Source organism: Rhinolophus sinicus, chromosome 17 (genome assembly GCF_057876585.1).
Source record: "Rhinolophus sinicus isolate RSI-liver-muscle chromosome 17, RSI-T2T, whole genome shotgun sequence".
Classification (NCBI taxonomy): Eukaryota; Metazoa; Chordata; class Mammalia; order Chiroptera; family Rhinolophidae; genus Rhinolophus; species Rhinolophus sinicus.
The window spans coordinates 69,685,839-69,708,883 of record NC_142517.1 but is presented as its reverse complement, the minus strand read 5'-3'; the positions used below and the strand labels follow the sequence as shown (position 1 = coordinate 69,708,883).

Here is a 23,045-nt window from a genome sequence, read left to right as displayed (position 1 = left end):
TCGGTGCTAAGAACTGAATTTCTTGGCATTATCACCAGTTGTGGAGTTTGTTGAAAGTTAAATGTATGATTCTTCCTGGACTTTTAAAATTATAGAAGAAAAGCTTTTTTTTAATTTTTTTAAATTTTATTTTAAGTGTGTTTTTCCAGAACCCATCAGCTCCAAGTCAAGTAGTTGTTTCAGTCTAGTTGTGGAGGGCGCAGCTCACAGTGGCCCATGTGGGGATCGAACCGGCAACCTTGTTGTTAAGGGCATTGCGCTCTAAACAACTGAGCTAACAGGCCACCCACAAAAAGATTTTAAACACTTTTTTTTTTCTTTTTTTGCCTTTGAGGATCCCCTACCTGTTCAAGGACCCTATGTTGGGACGAGCTGACCAGATAATCTGTGGGACCCTTCCCAATGTCAAGATTCTCTAAGTCTGGAAAAGTAAGAGCGAATGAGTAAGTCATGAGTTACCTGGATTTGGCCCTCCTTTCAGCCCACCCAGAAGATTCTCCCTGAAAAACAGAGTGGCCCACTAACTGGACTGCCCACTCAGGATCAGCTATTACTGTCCTCATAGTTAGGGAAAAGCAATGCAAAACCAAAAAATAATCATTGTTTTGGATTTAAATCCTAGTTGTTCATTTCCTTCAAATGTCCTTGTTCTAGAAATTAAAGGAAACAGCTTTTCTTTTACCTTTCCCAACAAGACTTTGTGAATACGGGAGAGGAAGAGAAAGATTCTTTTCCACTGTGCCTCAGACAGTAAATCATAAAACTCTTGCACTCAGAAGGACTCTAAAAAATCTTTAGAGAGGTAAAGAGGCATTGAGCTGTAATTCAACAGAAAGGGAAAGGAAGGGAAAGAAAGAAGACATCCAGAAGCTTGGAGACACTATAGTTTCTTTCCCAATCTCTGCCCCTTATAAGGACGCAGAGGCCTACACCCCCACCCAGTCCCTCTGTCTTATACCTTGTAATGGTATAGGGCTTTCAACACTGTGGCTGGAGATCTGTTACTATCAAACCTCCATCAGTGCAGAAAGACCAGGGTAGTGGCCATACGACAAAAACACCGATTCCGGTAGCCCTTCTCACAGTGGCCAGTACGGTCACAGGTGAGGTCTCCAGTGTCAGCAAGCTTGCAGCATGGCTCGCCTTGTCCATTTTTATTAAAATGCTTAGTTTGCCACTGCCTAAGGGCAGTTGCTCAGCATATTCATTAGTGACCTAATTGATGCACTGAGGGTATTTTATATCCCTCTTTGGAATCTCAAGGAAAGACATTTCGATAGCCACAATTTGCATACCTTTCATTGCACCTCACTAGTCCTTGCTCTTCCTTCCTGTAGTACCTTAAGTTTTGTACTTTGCCTTCCTCCATGCTCCTTCAAGAAAATGCTCCGTGTTTTCAGGTTGACCATGTAGGAAGGTAACCCACTTCTCGGTGGCCCCCAGCAGAGTTTATATATTGTTTGTTGATCGGGTTGATTTTGTATTGCTCCTCTAAAGAAACTGGAACGTCCTTGAAAGAACTTCTGGAAATAAGCCTTCTTGAAACGCTGCCTTTTATTCATCGTTGTCATTGCCATTGTTCTCTCTATCACTGTGCTTTAAAGCTTTCTATAAACAAACAATATATTGGACTTCCAGAATAAGTACACTTGTGTATACCCTTGTGTATATCCCCTATGGAATGGTGTAAGCATTTCACTGGGATGGTATATCTAGGAGTGACATGGCTGGCCCATAGGTGTGTAAATACTACCTTGACTAAGTAGAGCCAAGCCGCTCCCCAGAATATCCATGTTCTCCCAGCAGAGCGTGAGGAGCCTCTGTGCCCACGTCTCTGCCATCACATGGCATTACCCAGCCACCTACCTCCTTTTGCCTTTGAGAAAAGAGAAGCTTGCGTGAGTGGATTTTCTTCCCTTTTATCAAGAAGAGGTAGATGTAGCGAGTGGTCTGGGCTATAGGCCAAGATGCCTCTATGGCCACATAGATGAATTATGTGGTTTCTTCATCTGCGTTTGTTCAGCCATTTAAGAATGTCCCTTTTAGCCTCTCTGGGCATCAGTGTTCTTGTCCTTTCATTAAAGGAGCAGTATTCGATGATGTCTGAGGCTCTTTCCAAACCTATAAATCTCCAACTGTGAAAACGCTTTAGTCCATCACTAGCAGTCACATCTGATGGCCTTCAAGTGTCTCCGCAGGCTTCAAGATGTTGGAAATGGCGGGATATTTCTGTGTCTTTTCATCTAAGTGACAAGAGAACCTAATAAATAACCAAGCACTCACATTCAATGTTACCCTCTTTGATATGAATCTCGTCTCCCAATCTCTCCCCACTCTCAACTGAGACAATGCCAGAAATAAAAGACAAGGTACTCAGTGTACTTTTGCAAAGCCCAAGAGTATGTTAGATTAGGCTTTGTTCCCATCTGAAAAGCAGTATTTTCCCTGTCCTGGTGAGGGATTTCACTAAGGCAAAGTCCATACATGGAAATGACATCACCCAAACAGGGAGAAGCCAAAGGTCTATTCTCAGCCATTTCTTGAATAAGGGTAGAGAACTGAGAGATGAGGTGGGGGTTGCTTTGAGAGCTTGTATGACTAAATGCTCGTTCACCACTTATTTTCCTCTCCACTGGAGGACATTTTGCAGACTCTCCTGGCTTACAGCCAAGGCCTGCCAGGGGCCATTAGTGTGTCCCCTTGTATGCCGGTCTCACCAGATGCACTTCCGACAGCTCCCTAAGGAATACCAGCCCTTTTGGGACCTCACAGATGACAGTTTGGCAGTTCATTTCCACCAGCAATCTCCACATTCAAACCTATCAGCTCCTTCCCATGGAACATTCTGGTTGGGATTCCAAATTTCAGAAACCTGAAAAGGCTATATTTCGGCCGAGTTTCAGCTCCCTACTATCAGGAAGAAAGAGATAAAGCACACTGCTCTCTATGGAGGGAAATGCCAAGGAGTGATGTCCCAGGTCCTAAGCCCTCATCCTAAGAGCTGGTGTCTCTTCTGTTTCTCTTTCCTGAGCCCATATAGTTCAAATTGCTTACCCAATACACCTCTATCTATCCCAGCATTGTAAAGGTCAGGGAAGGAGTTGGTACTGAGGGGTACTCAACTATACTCTCATGTACGTGCTGGCTCATGTAATTCAAACATTTTGTTATCCTAAACAAACGACACTCGGCTGGCTCTTTTGCCCTAGCCTTTTGTATGAGCTGTCCCCATGGGCCCCTTTGTCAGCAGCAGAATTCAATCTTCTCCCCTTGGTAGCCAAGTTGGGAGATTTATTTTACTCTGCTATGGCCCAAGTTTGCTCGTTAGGAAGAGCTGCTTAGCCAGTTCACAACAGCTCTGCAGGACCTGGATGGGAAATCTAGGATCAGCCCACACAGAATATTGCTTTGGCTTAGCTGCAGGATTATGGTTCAGAGTTCCAACATGCTGGCCTTCACTTTCTCTGCAGGGTCATCACAAGGACACATGGGGCCCTGCACCGCTAGGGTTGCTGGGTTGTACTGTGTCTGGGGCTCATTGCTTCTTTGTTAAATACGTAATTGCGTGTTAAATACGTAATAGCAGAAAAAAGCAGTGCACAGGGAAGTCTAATTTGATGGATCACACTGAGATAAAGCAACAGTATAACCAGCCTCATCAGTTCACACCAGGTTTTATACCAAAAGTGTTTTGAGAAACAAAAACAGTTTGTGATTTTGAGATCTCATTTTTAGATGTGGACATGGCAGATAATGAATTGTGAACCTAATTAATGGGAAAAGCATCCCTAGCCTTTGGCATTAGAAAGATAGATTCCGAACCCATCAGGCTGATTTGGGAGAAGTTGCATACCTGTTGTGAGGTTCAGTTTCCTCAGCTGTAAAAGTGAAGGTTATTGTAACTGTCCTGCAGTGTTACTTGGAAGATGAATGAGACATTGTATGTGCAGCGCTTAGCTGACAAAGGGTAAGTACAAGGTGAGAACCAACAAGTTCAGGACCTGCCTGCTGGGTGTGTAAAGAACCAGTGTGTGTCTCACAGCATCCAAAGAGGTTTTCCACTAGACACACCTGACTCTTACTCACTTGGATGCATATCAACCCCAAGGTTTAACTGCACTTTGAGCCAGGTGACTAAATTCATACAACGCACAAGCCCCGAAACAGAAATGAGAAGTACAGTATAACAGCTGTTAGGCAGTACATGCTCCCCAAGTGCCAGGCCTGGGCTAGGGCACCTTACATCCACCAGCTCCTTAAGTTCTCACACGACTATGAGGGAGGTATTATTTCCCACATACTATCAATGAGGGAAATGAGTCTCAGAGAAGTGAAATGATCACCCAAGCTCATAAAGGCAGGAACTGGCAGAGCTAGAGTTCACTTCTCAGTCTGATTGACTACAAGAATCACCCTCCAAACCACTACAAATCTTATTCCTGCTGGCAAACACGAAATGACAGTCATAGATTTTATGTGAGAAACCCTTAAGTGCTCAATAATTGGAAATGGAATGCTACAGCAATAGAGCTTTGGCGGGAAGAGACCTGGGCCCCCTTCATCACAGTCTGCCCCCTTAGTCATGTCCCAGCTCCTTGAGGACCCCCACTAGGCCAGGCAAGGACAGAGCCAGGAAGCCACACTACTTTTAAGGACTTGCAAAAATGTTCTACTATATCACAAAATCAGAAGAAAAAATGAATATAGCAATGGAGTTATAAAGGATAATTTTTAATACATTTATATGGAGGAAGGGGTACAAAAAAATCAAAAGTACTTGGGGCCCATGAAAATCTTGATGGGCTCCTGCCAGCTTTCTTAAATAACCTAGAAAGTGTATTGTGCATAACTGTAATCTTCACATAGCTTTGCCTCCTCTTTCATTTATTGGGGGAGTTAGATCATACATCATTCTAGAAATTTTTAAGTAGGAAACATATGCTTCTCTTGGCAGGTGATTCTTTTTTGGCTAACATAAAAGTTGATACAAATGTGTCCAAATACTCAGATATACAAATGTGAATAGATACTTAAAGCTCAAGATGTGCAAGCTATGTGCAAGAACTGTGTACCCCAACTTGTCCATGGGCATACCTTCCCAAGCACTAGGGGACAGCCCTAGGAACGTCACTGTAAACATATTCACCAACACACACACACACACACACACACACACACACACACACACACACTTCTTCAACCATAAAACAAATAGACAAGGCGCCAAGGTGATCAAATTACCACCCTATGAAAAGTTACAAAGAGAAAAATCCCAGATTTGGAGCCCAATCTGTGGTAGGTAAATAAGGGGGCTGTGGGGACAGAGTCCCAGAGAGCAGTTTCCAGGCTCTCGGCCTCACGTGGAAAGGTGCTGGCTCGGTTATTACATGGCCATCAGCTGTGGCTGGGTGGCCATCAGCTGTTACCGGTTAGCCATTAGCCACTAACATAACTGCCGTGGCTACACTGGCAAGGGGTTTTTTGGTTGGCAGGCAGGCAGGCAGAGAAGCAGATGGCAGGTTGTGGATCATGTGGCTCCTGCTTCCTGTGTCTCCAACCCAGCCGCCAGCGAGAAACAGTGGTATGAACCCCCTATCCATGGCTACGTTTGTGTTCCTCTTTGGCCTCACCATATCCTGCGTTCTTGTGCGGGGAGCGGGACTACAGACCCCTCATGACAGGGGCTCTGGCAGTGAGGAAAAGGACCAAGCTGTACAAGTTGAGCCAATGGATGTGTTATTATTATTATTTGAGGTCCAAGACCAGAGAGTGTTCATTACTGATGGCTCTCAGAATTTCCCCAATTAGGCATCCCTGGTTTTTGAGGGGTTCCGGATCTACACAACCCAGCAGAAACATCAGATTTGAGGAATGAGTTGGGGGTTGAAGGGATGGGAGAAGAGGAGTGGGTAAAATCTTTCTCAGGGGCTCCACGGTGAAAAACAAGTTCAGAAAGAGCTGAAAAGCCACAGAAGAAGCTTTCTCATTAATTGAAACCCTTTCCCCTCTTTCCTTTCCCATTCTGCCCACAATTCTCCTCCCAGAATATACCCAGCAAAACAGCTGAAGGAAAGGGCTTCGCTGTCTTATTCTGTATCATCAAGTTAGTTTTTATTCCTTAGGGGTGAATATGTAAGGTGACCTCTGGGCAAAGATCCCTTCCAGACGTGCCTGTTTGGAATCAAATTCCCAACCCGTACTGATAAGATGTGTACACATAGTGGGGCCTTGGGCCTCGATATAGTTCCTATAACCCTCACTTACCTAGACTCTTAGGAGATTTAGGCGTTTGGTCTACTAATTCACTCCACAAAGATATAATGCCTCGTATTGAAATAATAATAATAGGCAGGGGAGGGGGAGGAAGAGGCAGGAGAGGGAGAAAGAGGAGGAAGAGGAGACAGGAGGAGGAGATAACTGTGTGCCTGCTGACGTGTAAAGTACTTTATCTGCAGCGATCTCATGTAATCCTCACAGTTTCATGGATTAGGCATTGTTATTAAAGAGAAGGAATTTTACAGGCAAGGATACTGGCAACGTTAAATAATTTACACAAGTTATCACAGCTAGTAAATAGGTCCGATGCAATGTAACTCCGATTTGTCATTGTGTCATTTACATTGTTTTTCTCTCATTGTTATTTGTCATTTAGGTTTTTCCCCAAATTTGAACTACTAGAAATAATATGACAGCGTACTTTTTGTACATAAAGCTTTTCTTATTCTTGATTATTTTCTTAGAATAAATTCACCAAGTAAGTTCTTTACAAAATGGTTCAAATATATATATATATATGGCTCTCACTGTGTATTGCCAAATTGCGTTTTAAAAGGCCTTGCTAATTTACACTGAGAAAATCACTATACGAGTGACCTATTTTTCTCTAATCCTTTCCAATACTGTCTAATTGCTGATAAGGTTTGGCCACTGTCTGGCCACCATTCCATGTTCAATGTCAAGGGTCTCAGGAATTCCGTTTCAGTGGCTAATAATTCAAAGGCTGTGAACATGTTGGATTCACATGTTGGCTCCAGGAAGGTCCACTGCCTCTTACCCCATCTCCCCTCTTTTGGCCAGTACCTAAAATTCTACCATTAGGGACTCATCCTTTTGGCTTAAGTCGTAGACGTTTTCTAAAATGCCCCCTGGAAGGTGTTGCTTTTAAATGGCCCTCAGTTATTTATATTCTGTTGTGAAAATGAGGAACCAGCTTGTTTTGAGGAGAAGGAAAGGAAGCCAGGATATTAAAGTTCTGGGGGTGAGGAGTGGATGGGGGCTACTGGGGAGAAATTGAGAGCCAAGAAGAAAGAAGGTGGAAGTCTGTTCCCTTCCCCATCTAGCCAAGCGTACACTGTGATTTTCTTCTCCAGTGCTAGTGCATAGGAAGATAGTTTTCATTTATTCATTCATTACACACACACACACACACACACACACACACACACACACACACACAGAGTTGAGTGCTTACTATGATATAGATACATAGTGTTGTAAGTGCTGGAGAGGAATACATCAGTGAACAAAACAAAGTCTTTGTGCTAAGGAGGCTTAGGGAGAGAAGATACTCAAACAAATAAATATATAATGTGATATTAGAAAGTAATAAATGCTGTAAAGTGTTGTCTCTAACGCGGTAAATCGTCAGAAGCCAGAGTCTCTGACCAGGACTCAGGGTAGGTAATCTGCAAGCTCAAGGATGTGGGGCATGTATGTAGGACTGAGGGATATGGCAGGAAAATAAAAATTACAGGCAAACCAATCACCAGCAAACAAGGCAACTTTCTGACTCGTGTTAGAATGTACTCTACACCCCTTTGGTTTCCCCCAACAAAGATTTATGATTTTACTTTATTTCTTTAAATTAAATTTATTGGGGCAACACTGGTTAATAACATTATATAAATTCCATGTGTACAACTTTATAGTACATTCAAAGATCTATGATTTTTGTTACCAGGTCCCTCCCTTGGCTATAAGAATGTGAAAAAAATGTATCTAAATACACTATTGTTCTCGGCTGTTATTGTTCTCTGTCTAGATACAGTGTATTGTTCTATAGCAAGAGCCGCAGAGCTCTTGCAGGCTTCCCTCTGACAGTGCCTATAGCTGGAAGAGTAGAAAGCTCTGGAAGTCAAGGTTCTCCCTAACCCACTGCTGCGAGACTCGGGCCAGGCTCCTGACTGCTCTGCCCTGGGCCTCAATTAACCCCAATTAGGCAGAATGAGGAGTTTAGACCCTAGAAGGAAGCTCTCCATGGTCCCTTCCAACCCTAGCCCTCTTTGTCTACCCCAGCTTGCGTTTCTGCCTGTGAGGCTTCAAGTACACAGCAGGATTAATCCATCAGGTCAGCTGGGCTGGGAAAGGAAGGGAGGCAGGCAGAGCAGGAAATATCAATGATATTGCACTCCAGTGAGCACTCAAGAGGCTCCATTCATGGGCCAACAAAACCTGGGAGAAGCCTGGGACTTAATCAGCCAAGGAGGCTCCAGCAGTAGGAACAAAGGAAATCACAGCCCAGCTTGGCAATCCAGACACAGCTGCTGTGTTCTCCCTGAGGCCTGAGCCCATTCATTGGCTCCCTCAGTGTGCATGCAAGGCACACACACACACACACACACACACACACACTCACACACACGATTACAGGTTTCCAGAAGGTATGGGAGGACAAGAGGCAAAGACAAAGCACCTGAGGAATTAGGCGGTAGCTGATATGATTGAGCAAGAGCCTCGTTTTAGCACTACCTTTCAGGCCAGGCTCTAGGAATGCTTGTAGTGTGATTTCTTTTATAGTTCAATTTCTTTTTAATTAAGATATTTTTATACTCAGCAACCAAGGAACACGTCCGTGGGGTTCAAAATGAAATTCTTGCATGGGTTTCTGCATAAAAGCTTTTAGGGTCCTGGAGTTATTTCAGTTTTTCAGCATATTATAGCAGATGCAATACTTTGTACCATGCCTTTCCTTAGAACATCTAGCTAGGCTTTTTTTTTTTTTTTTTTTTTTTTTGGTATTCCAACATCCTTCTAGTGAAGTAGGTTAAGATTATGCATAGCCCCATTTTATAAGTAGGAAAACTAAGGTTGTGTTTCTTGCAATTACTTATTGTGTCTACAGTATGCTGCTGTCATCACCGGCACCGACTTCATCCACAGGTGTGGTCATTGTTCCTGAACTGATGGTGGTGAGAAGGAGCAGATTGTCATCATCCCTCCACAGGTAAGTGCCAGAAGGAGGATGAGAATTTAAGATGCCACACAATAACCACTAACCATGTTATTTTTTTTCCTGTGACTTTCTGCTGCCCTGTACTATCATAAATTGCATCTTTCTGAAGGCAAGTCTGAGTAAATTCCCATACATGAGTATGTATTAGCATTTCAAATAATGGGCATTGTCTTTGTGAGGGGTGCATTGTCTTAAAAAGGAGCTGGAGCTGTCAGCAGTCTTTTTTTGCGGTCTTCCACTAAGGTATTTACTATTAGGTTGGTGCAAAAGTAATTGTAGTTTAAAATGTTAAAAATAATTGCAAAAACCACAATTACTTGTGCACCAACCTAATATATTGCTTTAAGAAGAATCCTGCAAGCAAAGACTACAGCTTATTATGTTCAGTTATTTCTCTACAAGGAATGAGTAAGAAAGATGAGTTGTCATGACCAGTACATGACAGACATGATTTCTTCTTTTAAACTATGATATCTGTAGCCACACTAATTCTAGGAAAAACAATATGGAGATGTTTCTTTTCACTTGGGTGGAGCTATTTTTCTTTTCTGTGCTCCTCTCCCTACTTGTGATTTGTTCTTACCTAAGAATTGGGTAGCCTTTGTCATTCCATCAAAATGTTCTTGATCTTAGCTTGAGCCCTGATGGGTCCCCTACACAGAACCCCTATGTCTCCTTTCATCAATATATTCCAGTCCAGGGTCTTGATTTTCTAGTCTAGGTTTGAGTTCCTGGTGTAGGATAATTTCAGGCACAGAGAACTTTGGGGGCCAAAGAGCCTTTCCGCAGCACTCCTGTCCAACTCCTCATGGGGGGTCTGCTTGTGAGTCGAGTCTGGCCCCTTCAGATCGCTCTTCTCCATCATCACAGAGAGAGCCCAAGTTCTTGGCTGGTAAGCAAAGCAAAGGAAGCAGTTGCTGTTGCAAAACTACTGGGAATCTTTTTGTAGAGAAAGACCTCTGGTGGCTCCGTTGCTTCCTAAAAGTTCTACTGTAAATTATCCAGAAGCCTCTAGACCCCTCCCTCATCACAGGTCTTGCCTTCCACTCTACTCTCGTTCCAGATAAAAACATAGCCTCTGCACGCCTGTCAGCCCCTTAGACTTTACCCCCTCCATCTCCGGAGTTACTTTCTGCTTTGGTGACGTCTTTCGTCAGAAGGACTCGGAGATGTTTTGCACAGCTGCCCGCAGTGGGTACAGTATATACTCGTGTGCTGGCAGAGCTGAACATATTGCCACGGGTGGGATGATATCCTTCTGCTGTAAAATTCCAATAAAAGTTGGCCTGTCAACTGGGACAGTGACCATCAAAAGGTTCACAGTGGGCTATGAGGGACTGCGTTGTAAGCCATGAAGGGATTAAAGCATGTCTTTTGGGGGGAGGCCTTCGTATAGTAGAAGACGCAGTAAGTGAGCGATGGACCTCTTGCCGTAGTCAAAAAAGTTTGAGAGCTTTGGATAAAAGTGCAGCCTTGCCAGGAAGCAAAGGGATGGTTGTTGTTTTTGAAGAGTATCTTCTGAGAAGGTCGACTGATGGCCTTTGCCTCAGGGACTCATCACCGTCATTTCAGGCTTCAAATCCTGACTCTTCTGACATCATTACAATAGCTTTCCACCCCCCACCACCGGCCCCAGGTGACGATACAGAAGCAACAAGCCTGTATACCTCCAAATCACTCTCTCTCTCTCTCTCTCTCTCTCTCTCTCTCTCTCTCTCTCTCTCTCTCTCTCACACACACACACACACACACACACACACACACACACACACTCAATGTTAATTTGGTAATTAACCCTGAGAAATACACTTGATAACAGTACTGGGCCTTCACTTGGGCCTGATCAGCACACGCCCTCAGAATGAAGGACATGAGTTGAGCTTCAGAAGTGTCTCCATATAGAAGCTTTAGGCACAGTCACAGAGTCAGGGGCCAGGAAAACCCCTGTCCAGGATAGAGCCTGGGTAGGCTTACCTGTGTTTACATCTACAGACCTCCTTTTTCATTTACAGCTAAGTGTTTCCCCCCACCCTCCCCACCCCCCAAACAGACATTCAGTTCAGAGGTGTTCTTTAAACAGTGCGCATTCAGCTGGTTGGGTTCTAAGTGCTGTCCTGGCTGCTTCCCTGAGGTTTCTTCTAGTTCACCTTGGTTGGTAACATAGGTCTTCCCAAGCCTTTGACTCACACATTTAGGAGTGATTTCTTGGTTTACTTCCACAAATGGCTAATCACATTCATTATGTATGGATGTGAGTAGTTTAACTCTTCCAATGAACTGTGTTTCCAAAGTCTTAGAATACATCGTCCTGTGACCTCTAGGCCCTGTAATGTCTTGTGATCTGTTGGTAGGTGCAAACTCTCCCCAAATCACAGACACTGAATCGTAGTAGTCCACACAAAATGCCCTCTTCTGAATCAGATGGTAGCCTTTACTGCGTCAGTGGAACCAGCTCTAGGCATTCTTCCCACACTGCATACAAGGAGCTGGGGTAATAGTTGGCTGAGTCCCCAGACAGCAACTTTTTGAACAGCAGAGGAATCAAATAAGAGATGAAAGCAGCTGCAAATAATATGTGTGTGAACTGAAAAGTTAGCAACCCCCGTCCTTGGGTAGGGCAGGGGCAGAAGTTGAATTTTCCTTTGTCTGGATCCCTTACTAGTTGTAACTTTCAAGACGATCCCAGGTCCTCAAGTATCACTTGCTCAGCAAACATCTACTAGTAGTCTTCTGCATGCCAAGCATTGAGTGTGGGCGTAGGATGAATAAAAGATGAATGAGACACGGTGTGTGCACTCCAGGAACTCAGTCTAGTGAAAGCGGGAACATTAGGCAAGTGGTTCCTGGAATAAGTTATGGGATAATGACTGGCATGAAAGAGAAGGAACATTTGGAATTACCTGGAAAGGCATTCAACCTTGCAGTCCTTCCTGCACGCACAAGGCTGTTTTTCTGCACTGGGAGCCCTGGTCCTCTTTTTCCTCCTTCTCCTTGCCCTCCCACTCTTTCCTCCTGGACTGTGGAGTCTGCCTGTTCTCCCCATCTGAAAACTGTGGCTGCTGAGTTACGGGGTGAGTCATCTCCACCCACCAACCAGTGCCCCCATCCATGAAAGGAACAAGGATCTTCAGATTGAGCTGAAGTTAGGGCCGGTTTACTTATTTACTTTAAGAGGGGTAAGCATGAAAACTCTTATTTGAATATAAATGAGCTTCCACACTTCTTTTTTAAAGCACAGGGATTTTGTTAATTGTAAAAAAAAAATGCATGTATCCTAGAATCCTGAGACCTCAGAGCTAGAAACCTTGGACCAGTGGAAGAGGAAAAAGCAAGGAAGTAAACTAGCCTGGTTTAAAAGTTAACTAGGAGAGTTGTATTAATTTTGGTTGGCTAGAGTAAATTCCAAAACCAAGTGAGCTGTTCCAAGAACAGATTGTATTGTTCAAAAAATGATAACCCAACATATTATGAATTCGACAAGCACTTAAATATCAGTCACCTTAGCGAGTGCAAGAAATACTGAGAATAACAGTCTTGGCTCTCATGGTTCCTTGAGGATGTTTCTTCAAAATAAAAGGCATAGCTTCCTAAAGATTCTGCCTGAACTAAAAGTCAGTCTGTGTCTGTCTCTCTGTCTCTCCCTCCCTCCCCTCTCTGTCTTCCTCCCCTCCCACCCCTACTTGGTGACAGTCATGGGCAGTGTATGTTGGCAGCTGGCACAATGACATCCAAATACTGCTTTGTATGATCCACAATTGGCTACATGGGCTCTATCAGTCAGGCTAAATGATGCTATAGTAACAAATAATTCCAAAATCTTAGTGACATCAAGCAACAAAGGTTTGTTTTTCACTCAGGTCATATATTCATCACAAGTCAACAGGGACCTTTGCATATGGTAGTCACTCAAAAATGCAAGTTATGGAGCAGCTACCATCTTGAACGATTCTGGTTATTGTACCAAAGAGAGAAGAAAGCTCTGGAAATTCTCAACACCAGGCTCCAGTCTCCAGCCTGGAAGTGTCACGTGTCATTTCTACACAAAATTCAAAGGCTATAACTAGTTACAATGCCCCATTCAGCCATAAAGAAGCCAGGAAGTTCAATCTCAATCTGTGCCCAGAATGGAGTAAAATGAAATATTTGGCAAACAGCATTGGTGACTGTCACAGTGGTGTGTAGTGGATTTGACAGATGCTAATCCAAGCTCTAAGATGCTAGGCCACTAGGCGATTTCAGCCTCAATATAACGGATTCAGTACCCTTGGCCTCAAAAGCACAATTACCTCTATGTCTCTAGAATGGTCTGATCCCAAGGTGATCATTCCATTCATGCCATTCTCCAGACACACACACACACACACACACACACACACACACACACACACACGGAGGAATAGGGAATGGGAGGCTAAGTGATGAGGTGATTAAATGCAGAAGTTTCAAAACCAGATAGAGTTGGATTTGCATCCTGGTTTCACCAATTATATTTGCCCAGGTGAACTTGGGTAAATTTCTTAACTTTTCTGTGTCTCAGTTTCTTCATCTGCAAAATGGAGCTAATAAAGCGTAACTCAAAATGTATCATTGGGATACCCTGAGATAAATCATGCAAATCCCATATCTTAGTGCCTGGTCACTGACAAGTACTCAATCAGTGGCAACCATTATTATTAGTGTTAGAATTGGAATAATAAGTAAATATCACTGCAATGTCTGAAAGAAACATAGCAAATCTGAAGGACAATTTTAAATTGTTGCCTTTTTCTTGAGATCCTCTACAAAGTGTCAAGAGAAAGAAGGTGGGAGTAATGTGCACAAATAACAATAAATAATGCACACAAGAAAAGCCAATGGTATGATACAGCTGGTACACATATCGCAACATGCAATCTTTGGGGATTCTATTGTGAAATTCCTCTCCACACACTCCCAAATGCCTTCTCAATTTAGAGGGCCTACTCTAATCTTAGACATTTATTGAGTGCTTATTATGCACAGGCACCTCACATATATTAGTCCATTTAATCATTGTGATAAGCCCATCAGCTCGTATTTGTGTGCCCATTTGATGAACGGGAGCCTTTACAGCAAAGTGGGTAAGAGCATAGGCTCTGGTGTCAGACTTAAATCCAGACTCTACCAATAACCAGCTGAGTGACCTCTGGCAACTTACTTTACCACTTGCTCATCTGTAAAATGGGAATAATAATCGCATGTCTTGGGGTGGCTGTGTTCATTAGTTGAGATAATGTAAATAAAATGCTTATCCCTGTGCTTGGCAAGTAACAAAGGCTCAATGGATGTCAGTTAGAATTACCAAATAGGAGGAAATCAAGACTCCAAAAACTTCAGTCATTTGCCCAAGATCACACAGTTAGTAATTAGTAAAATTTAAACTCTGGTCTTTCCAAATCCAAAGCACATGGGTCTGTGTTTTACCACATCATTCCATTATTTACACTCATATAATTGCCCAGAGGACTGCATTAATCTTCTGAAATTTGGGTCAGACAGTTCTCAGGCCTTGTTGAAAAAAAGCAAGAAATTGCACGGTGGTCATACTGTGACAGTGGTAATAGGTAAATGGGGTCATTCCATTCTCAGTACTGGTTCAAACAGGCTCCTAAAGATGCTTCTACGGTAGGAAGGGGGAGATGGTACTTCAGAGTTTTGTTTACCGACCGTTGAGTGTGTGTGGTGCTTCAGGCTCTGTGCTCGGTGATTCCCTATGTTTTCTCATTTAGTCTTCACATAGATCTTCGGAGGAAGTATTCTTTCCCCCACTTTACTGAAGAGGAGACTAAGATTCAAAGGGTTAACTAACTTACCCAAGGTCATGCAGGTAGAAAATGGTGAAGCCTCTGAAAGATAAATTAAGTTGAAAACTACCTTTATGCACTGAACAATGTAATCTCATTAAAAAATGTTGTTTTGGTCAACATTTTTCCAGATCAGCAGAGTAATAAATGCTCATTATAAAAAGTTTGGGAAGTAATGTAAAATTTAAAGAAGCAGGAAAAATTATTTATGACGGTGCCACCCAGCGTTAATCACTATTAACTTTAGTACAGTTCTTTCAGGTCTTCTTTCTTTTTCATTATAGAGTTGATCTCATACGGCAACAGTGTATGATGCTGGTTTTTAGGAGACCAAGAATGAATCCAGCAGGTATTTGTACTTAACAATAACAAAATCTTTGGTTATAAGAATTCAGGAACTGATGATAATAACTGCCATGTATTGACTATGTGCCTGTCGCTGGGCTAAATGGTTTTAATTCAAGTGTCTCTTTTTAGCCAGCCCTATAAAACCACGTATTATATAATCAAATAACCAGACTATTTATGCAATCCGTATTTTAATGCACTCCATTTTTTAAGAGACAGGGGTAAAAGACAACAAATAAACTGATAGATCTAATTTATTTTTTTTTAAAAATCCCAAACAAAACACTGCCAAGCTGTGGCCTGCGGTCCCCATAAATGTCCTTGTGTTTGCCACCCCTTTTCCATCTGCTGCACAGGGAGGACGGTTGTCCATGCCAAGGGCCGCAGTGATAATTCCCAGATTCAAGGAAGTCTAACCACGCTTCCCTCTCTCGGTTTGTGCTTGGGGAGACCAGCACGTGAGCAGCCCAGATTACAGGACTGCTCGGTGGACATCAGAGACAGGAAATGAACCCCACCTCCCTAATGTGACCCGGATCATATCCTGATTTCTTCCTTTGGCTGTTTTTGCTGGCTCTACAGTAGCCCTCTTGTCCCTGGGCTTCAGGACTGCCTTCTCTGTAGCCCCCAGAAACTTCCTTGACTAGCAATAGGCTAGGTGGAAAATGGTAGCTGGATTGCGTTTCGGGGGGTGTCCTTGCTCTGTAGACGAGGAAGAAAAGGAAAGTTTCTTTGAGATTAACGAACAGGCTCCCAGCCAAGTAACATCTAAAAATAGCCTCTATGTGATACGAAAACGGGGACCCCCTAGGGGTCCTAAAGGGAGATGCTTGGAGAGGCTACGGCCGCAGAGATGCTAAAGGTCAGGGATGGACTTTTGGGGTTTGCTGTTTTATGTGTTTAAAGACTAGGTTTGTGTTTTCATAACTGAACTTGCTAATAGCCAGCCACTTGAAATGCTGCTCCCAGATCTCTGTTTGTTTTAAATAAAAAGATTCAGCCAGTAATAATGGGAGGAGCTGCAAATGACTTCCCCAGTTGGGAGCGCCTGCTTGTTTTTCCTTCTGCCTGGGCCTGCTGATGTGCAGGCCACACTCAGGCTCACATATGTGAGGAGAGAGCCCAGGGGAGCCCTCGATCTGTGTATTTATAGAGGACGTGTGTCTAAGAGGGTGTTCAAGTATCAAAATACATAGGTAATTATGGGTGAAAAGAGGAAATCTGTTGTAAGAATTTAAATATACCATGTCTCATATATTCATTTCTTTCTTCTTTCATGTGACAAAACTTTATGGAACACCTGCTATGAGAAGCACTGTGCTATTTGCTGTGAGGTACGCTAATATTTCTAAAGGATGGGCCTTTATTCCTCCCCCTTCCTAAGCTTACCATCTGATGGGAGTGCTACCTTATCCTTCACTAAAGCACACACAAGTCACCCACAGTGAGAGATATTGTGGGGTAAATACCTTGGGAATGATACTGACGATAGGTACTGTAGGAACCCAGAGAAATAAATGTTCACTTCTGGCTCAGAGGACATCAAGGAAGATAGGTGGAGTGGGGAGAGAAGGGGGCTAGGTACCACACAGCAAATATCCAGAGGCAAAAAAAAAATAAAAATAAAAATGCATGGAATACCAGGATTTGCAAGCAGACTGGTTCACCTGGAGAGCAGTCACATGGGAAGGTATATTGAAATGAAACTGGAAGCCAGGTGTCAGTTGTATAGAGCCTTGAATGCCGAGTTCAATTGACCTAGACATATACAGGTGGGGTTGTGGGGGAGGTCAGGGATTCAGGAGATAAGAATGACATTACAGTAGAGAAATTCAGAAATTCAGGAGATAAGAGTGACATTACAGTAGAGAACAGCTCTTTACTTTCTGGATGTCTGCTAGGCCAGCGAACCATCATTATACCCTAGGGAAAGAAATTTATACAGAATTTGTCAAAGTTGGAAAACAGACATAACCTCAGAATAAAAGATAGTTCTTTAAACTGAACCAATTAACACACATTAATTCAATTATGCCTATGTTTTTCACTTTGGCTCACTGGAAAATTCATCACTGCCATTGATATGGCTAAGTTCCTCTTACTCCAACTTCAAGCTCACTGAGGAAGTTTACAACCATTATATGAGTCTACAGCAGAAGGAATACACCAGAGGCTACCTTCGTGCATTAGCTGCCACCCTGGCCTTGCACGTTGCTGTCTTTGGAGCTTTCCTAGCATGAATAATTTCCCTCAAGTGGGAGCTACTCTTGGGACATTGGCTAAATCACGTTTCTGAACCTTCAGAGCCTAAGACCCTGGACTGTGGTGAATTCACCAAGGTAAATGGCTCTTTCTAGAGTCCCATGTGGGCAGCTTACCAGCTTTCTCTCTGCTCCTCCTTAGAGAGCACGTCATCATTCAAAATACTCACAGTTCTGATTAGTGGAAAAGTTTAGCTTATAGACCTAACTGTGTATTGCTTATGTAAATCACCAAGAAGTGAATGGAATAAAATACCTCACACTAAAAGACCCTAAATGTTTGTACTCTTTTTTGATGATTTAAGAACTATTTCATCAAAAAACACATCCAGGGCCGGCCTGGTGGCTCAGGCAGTTAGAGCTCCATGCTCCTAACTCCAAAGGCTGCCGGTTCAATTCCCACATGGGCCAGTGGGCTCTCAACCACAAGGTTGCCGGTTCAATTCCTCGAGTCCCACAAGGGATTGTGGGCTCCGCCCCCTGCAACTAAGATTGAACACGGCACCTTGAGCTGAGCTGCTGCTGAGCTCCCGGATGGCTCAGTTGGTTGGAGCGCATCCTCTCAACCACAAGGTTGCCAGTTCGATTCCTCGACTCCCGCAAGGGATGGTGGGCTGCGCCCCCTGCAACTAGCAATGGCAACTGGACCTGGAGCTGAGCTGTGCCCTCCACAACTAAGACTGAAAGGACAACAACTTGAAGCTGAATGGCTCCCTTCACAACTAAGTTTGAATGGACAACAACTTGACTTGGTAAAAAGGCCTGGAAGTACACACTGTTCCCCAATAAAATCTTTGAAAAAAAACAAAAACACATCCAGAATATATTAGAACTCTCAAAACATAACAGAAAACAAAAAACCCAATGGGGAAAATAATTGAATAGGCACTTCACCAAAGAGGATATCTGCGTAAATGAATACATAAAAAGTGGTTCAACAACATTAATGCCAATTAAAACCACTTATTATTATGGCTAAAAGAAAAAACACTGACAATCCCAAGTACTGACAAGGGCGCAGAGCAACCGGAACTCTCATACATTGCAAGTGAGAATGCGAAAGGGTAAAGCCACTGTAGATGCTGGCCTGTCAGTTTCTTAAAAAGTTAAACATGCGCAAACCATATGACCCAGCAATCCCACTCCTAGCTATTTACCCTAGAGAAATGGAAACTTATTTTCACCACCAGAAGTGTACTTGCATATTTATAGCCACTCTAGTCATAATCACCCAAAACTTGAAACAACCCAAATGATCTTCACCAGGGGAATGAGGAAACAAAAGCTACTGCAGAATCTTACAGTACTTTGGGGGGAACATGATCAATTAGTGTCATGAGGTGGTACCATAGGAGGGAAATGGTCATTTGTTTTGTTCTATTTACTAAGATTCCAGATACAATGATGATTTTTATGCTACCAGAAGCAGGAGAAAACAGGCAAGTTGTTCATTGATGCTTGTGTCAGCCACACAGAGTGTATGAGTGTGTTCTGAGTATATAAATATTAAGTATGACGTGTGTGTTTGAAAGAATAGAAGGGTGAAGTATGTGAGTGGCAGGAGCAAAAGAAAGTCTGCATATAGGATGAATGAAGGAGTCTCTCTTTGTCAATATTGGCTTCAACCCCAGGACCAAAGTGAGACGTGTGTGTGTGTGTGTTTAAATTTTTTTTAAATTAATGCTGAAACTCACTGAGTGTCTTCATTGAGTGTCTTTAAAAACTGATCTCTTTGGGGTTGGAGGGAGGAAATCCCTGTATTTATGTGAACTCAGGAGAGGAGACAAACTTAAAGGATTGGCAGGGCAGGAGGCACTGCCAGAGGGAAACATCTAACTCCTCACATCAGTTCAGTCTTTGTCATTTCCTGTCCCATGTCCTGAGGGACATGACTCCGTGTGACCCATCTTCCCTACTTCCGAAGTAGCAAAAGTTCTCTTGCTGCAAATCTGTCTCCATGTCCCAAAATGTGTTTAATCCGAGGTGGGAAAGCCACTAACTGAATTAAATGAGACATAAATTTACCAGCAGGTGGCAATAGAGGAAATTATGTGTCTGCAAAGATTAAAGTTGCACTATTTTATAAGCCAGAGATGGGAACCTTCAGAACTTGATTGGGCCCCAGCGTCCCTTCCCTCCGCCTCACAGTACCGTTCGATGAGATGCAATTGTTCAAGCCAAGATACTGTAGCCAGACACCTCACCTTTTCCTTACTGAGCACCGATTTCTAAGGGTGGCTCCTCTAAGACTTTAATGTTGTCAGTTGAAAAATTGGAAATAATGGCAAAATCGTTTATAGTCCCATAAATAAAATTTATTGTGGTTAAAGGAGTCTCCAAAAGGTGAAATAAAATGCTACTTTTAAATATAACCTCCTGGCACTAGTAAATGAGTCTAACCCAGACTCTCAAAGAACACAAAGACAAAGCAGTTAGGCCGCTTTTTAATGGCAAAGGGACACTAGGTTCCTAAGTGAATTTCTCAGACCTTGTTAATTCTTTTCACGCAGGAGAAAACCCTTAGATTTCAATGGAAAATAACTTTTGATTTACATACCATAATTTCTAAGACAGTGGAACAGGATCGTTTGCTCTGAATCTCATGTCCTTGGTGGATAGAAAAATGTTGCAAGAACTTTCAACTGACTGTCCTCACCATAAAACTTACTGAGTGTCCATTTTCTTCCTGGTTGGCCCGTTTTCTCTGATTCTCTGGTTCTTTCTCTGGATAGGTTCCTAGACTCCTAACTCCTACTCTCATCCCTCATACTCTCCTTGTTCCCCAGTGGTTCATCACTCCCTTTGACTTCCTAACAATCTCTCCCCTCATAATTGAAAGGGAATTTGGAGCACAAAATTTAGAAAAATTAAAACTATGTTGCTTTTGGCTTTTGGCTTGGAGGAGGCCAAACTGCACCTTTCTTGGGTGGTCCTGAATCTGGGTTCATCCCACAGCAGCCGCCTCCACCATGCCACGGAAGTTCCACCCAAACGAGGTCAAACTCGTATACCTGACGTGCACCAGTGGGGAAGTTGGTTCCACGTCTGCCCTGGGCCCCAAGACCGGCTCCCTGGGTCTGTCTCCAAAGAAGGTTGGTGATGACATCGCTAGATCAACCGGTGATTGGAAAGGTCTGAGGATTACAGTGAAACTGACCATTCAGAACAGACAGGCCCCCACTGAGGTGCTACCTTCTGCCTCTGCCCTGATCATCAAAGCCCTCAAAGAACCACCAAGAGACAAAAAGAAGCAAAGAAAAAATAAATAAATAAAATAAATTAAGCACAGTGAAAATACCACTTTTGATGAGATTGTTAACACTGCCTGACAGATGCAGCATCAATCTTTAGCTAGCTAGAGAACTCTCTGGAACCATTAAGGAGATCTTGGGGACTGCCCGGTCTGTGGGCTGCAATGTGGATGGCGGCCATCCTCATGACATCACAGATGACATCAACAGTGGTGCAGTGGAAGGCCCCGCTCATTAAGAACTACAAAGGAAAATATTTCAATTAAAGGGCATTTTACAACCAAAAAAAGCAACAACAAAAAAGCTGCATTGTTGCAGTTTGTGGTCTTACATTTAAGGTTTGTGTGTATTCTTTATTTTTCCTCATTTTTACACAGATCATACGAAAGCACCTTGCTTTTTGTTTTGTTTTTATTTTTTAACTTAGCCATATATCTTGGTAATCAGTCCATACCCATCCAGAAAGAACTTTCTTTTGCACAGCCTCAGACTATTACATTGCGTGGACAGTCCATAATTTATTACCCAGACCACTACAGATAGGCAGTAAGGAAGGATGCTTCCAATTGTATGCTATTACACACAATTCTGCCGTGAATAACCTTGTTCGGATGTCATTTTGCACATGTGAGCATATGTTTGTAGCATAAATTCCTAGAAGTAGAATGGCTGGATTTAACAGCATGTGCATCTGTAAGTTTAATAAATATTGCAAAACTGTCCTTCTTAGAAGTCATACCCACAGAGATATGAGACTGCCCGTCTTGCTGTACTCTCACCACCCGGACTCCTCAGTGTTCTATTTTTCACAATTCTTCTGACGATTCTTATTTGTTTTTCCATATGAACTTTAGAATCCGTTTTTTGTCCCCGTCAGAAATCATGGAGAAATTTGTATTGGAATTGTATTAAATGTACCCGTATAGATTAATGTAGAGAGAATAGGTATCTTTATGATGTTGAGTCTCTTTACTTTGGTCAAGGTTTCATTTCTGTCCTCAGTAGCAATTAAATATTTTCTTCATAGAGAGCTCACATATTTTTTTTCTTAAGTTTATCCCTTGGTGTTTTTATTTTTATTGCATCTGACATCAATGGAATCTTTCCTTCTATTTCTTTTAAGTGGTTGCTGGTATACGAGTATATATGAAAGCTTTAATTTCTGTACCCAGTTTGTATCTCACCTCTTAACTGAATTGTAGCATTATTTCCATTAGAGTCATTTGGGTTTCCAATCATATTATGATTCAATAATGATAATTTTTTCTCTTTTCCATTTTATGTGCCTATTGTGGATTGAATGTTTGTGTCTGCCAAAATTTTATGTGTTGAAGCCCTAACCCCTCCATGTGGATATATTTGGACATAGGGCCTCTAATGAAGTAATTCAGGTTAATTGAGGTTCAAAAAGTGGATGAGCCCTGATTTTATAGGATTGTCCTTGTAACAAGAGATACCGGAGAGATTTTTCTCTCTTTCTCACTTCACCATGTGAGAACATAGTGAGAAGGCAGCCATCTGCCAGCCAGGAAGAGTCCTTACCAGAAACTGACCCTACTGGCCCTTGATCTTAGACTTCTAACCTCCAGAACCGTAACAAAATACATTTTTGTTGTTTGGGCCACCCAGTCTATTGTTATGGCAGCCCTAGCACACTAATATAACATTTATCTTCTTTATTTTGTTAAATGTGTTGGCCAGTCAGAACCAGAACAATATTAAGTAAGTGATAAGTGAGGACGTCTTTCTTTTATTCCAAAATTGCAAGGGAATGTTTCAAGTATTTTTCATAATGCTGGTTTGGGGCTGATAAATATATAATCATGTTAAGAAAGGAAAGGAAACTGTTATTTTCATTTGTTTGTGGTATTATGTTGAAATTTAACAAAAGCCTTTTTAGCATCTGTGGCTTTTTCTCCTTAGATCTATTGCTAGAGTGGATTATTTTAACATCTTCTGATTTGTATCTCATGTATGTATTCCTAATGGATATCACACTTGGTGATAGTGTGTTATTCTTTTACTTCACTGTTGCATTGTGTTTGCTTATATCTTCTTTAGGATTTGCGTGTTGATGTTAATAAATGAGATCAGTCTATACTACAGTATACTACCAGCATACTGTTCTATC

At 42.5% G+C, this 23,045-nt stretch overlaps 1 long non-coding RNA gene and 1 pseudogene across 1 annotated transcript in view; both read left to right on the top strand.

The window, feature by feature from the left end:
* Positions 1 to 238: 238 nt before the first annotated feature.
* Positions 239 to 23,045, top strand: part of LOC148754811 (uncharacterized) — a 71,204-nt gene continuing 48,397 nt past the window's right edge. The window contains exons 1-2 of the long non-coding RNA XR_016019655.1: positions 239 to 443; positions 9,122 to 9,223. This is a non-coding gene — a long non-coding RNA (uncharacterized LOC148754811). The remainder of the gene's footprint in view (positions 444 to 9,121; positions 9,224 to 23,045) is intronic.
* On the top strand, positions 20,618 to 21,152 carry LOC141567887 (large ribosomal subunit protein uL11 pseudogene; annotated as a pseudogene).